The sequence below is a fragment of the Myotis lucifugus genome, unplaced genomic scaffold (assembly GCF_000147115.1).
Source record: "Myotis lucifugus unplaced genomic scaffold, Myoluc2.0 scaffold_392, whole genome shotgun sequence".
Lineage (NCBI taxonomy): Eukaryota > Metazoa > Chordata > Mammalia > Chiroptera > Vespertilionidae > Myotis > Myotis lucifugus.
Window position 1 is genome coordinate 758,728 of NW_005871440.1, and position 1,364 is coordinate 760,091.

The following is a 1,364-nucleotide window of genomic DNA, read 5'->3' on the forward strand; positions in this document are numbered from 1 at the left end:
ATTTTGAGAGACACAATAATTACTTTTATGTGCCTGTCTGTCATCTCCCTAAAGTTAAATTTCAGTGTTTATTTACAAAATACCCTTTTCTTTTTAAAAGCAATTAGGAGGTGAAGTGCCCTACAACCTAAGAGTCAATTAAAATTGTGACCACTTGGGCAAAGTGTTCAATTTGCTTCTCTAAGTAGATATATTTATCTAAAAAATAACATTCACAAATCAAAGTACAAAAATGTCTTCAAAAATGACTTTGAGATTTAACTTTATTTTGAATACTTGATATAAGCATTTATTATTCCCATCTGATTTTCATTGATTAAAAAAATAAAACTGATTAAATCTCATGTGGATTATTGCATAATTCAAACATTTACCTATATAATTGTACCTCAAAAGACTGAAAAATTGTATTGCAGTCATCCTTTTTGGTGATTTACTTAATGCCAATGAACCTTTACTTTATATTGATCTTTGGGATTTTAAGCTTCTTCATAATTGATATCTACATAATTTATTCACTGTAAAAACTTATTTAGACATTAAGATAAATAAAGATAAATAAGATTACTACATCCTTTAGCACACTCAACTACTGGCATTTATAGGTACATAGAGCTCTATCTCAAAATCATCATTAAATGTTTTAAAGATTATAGATAACAAAACAACTGCAGATCTACTGAATTTAGCTGTCATTATCTATCTATCATCTATCTATCTATCTATCTATCTATCTATCTATCTATCTATCATTTAACTATCTGTCTTTTCCTGATCCATTGTGGTTAAATGTAATATAATCAGAATAGATTTTAGATGAATTGTTTAGGAATGTAAAACCCCTTAGTATTTCCAGAAGAAGGTGTGTAAGTGTATATATATTGCATTAAGTTTAGAAAAAAAAAGTCCTTCCTTCCTTCCTTCCTTCCTTCCTTCCTTCTTTCCTTCTTCCTTCCTTCCTTCCTTCCTTCCTTCCTTCCTTCCTTCCACTCTGCTTTTTTTAAATGAAAACCTCCCAGAAATTTTTCTAATTTATTTCCCTCATGATACATTAGCCGCAACAAGGCTGCATACTCATTACCAGTAAATCAAATGGAACCACTGAGACTGGCTTAAACTTGGGTTAAGCATGCTTGACCCATGGACCAGGAACAAAGCTTACCTTTCCTGAGTTATATAGCAGCAAGTTGGACATACAAAGGAAAAGGCCAGCAAGGAAGGCAGATGAATGGATGTAAACAATAAACAACATTGTCGGGTATCCATTTTCTCATATTTGTATCACCAATACCAACAGCCACGCATAACATATATGAGGAGCTTGTGTTCGGCCCAGTGGCTCAGTTGGTTGGAGCATTGTCTGG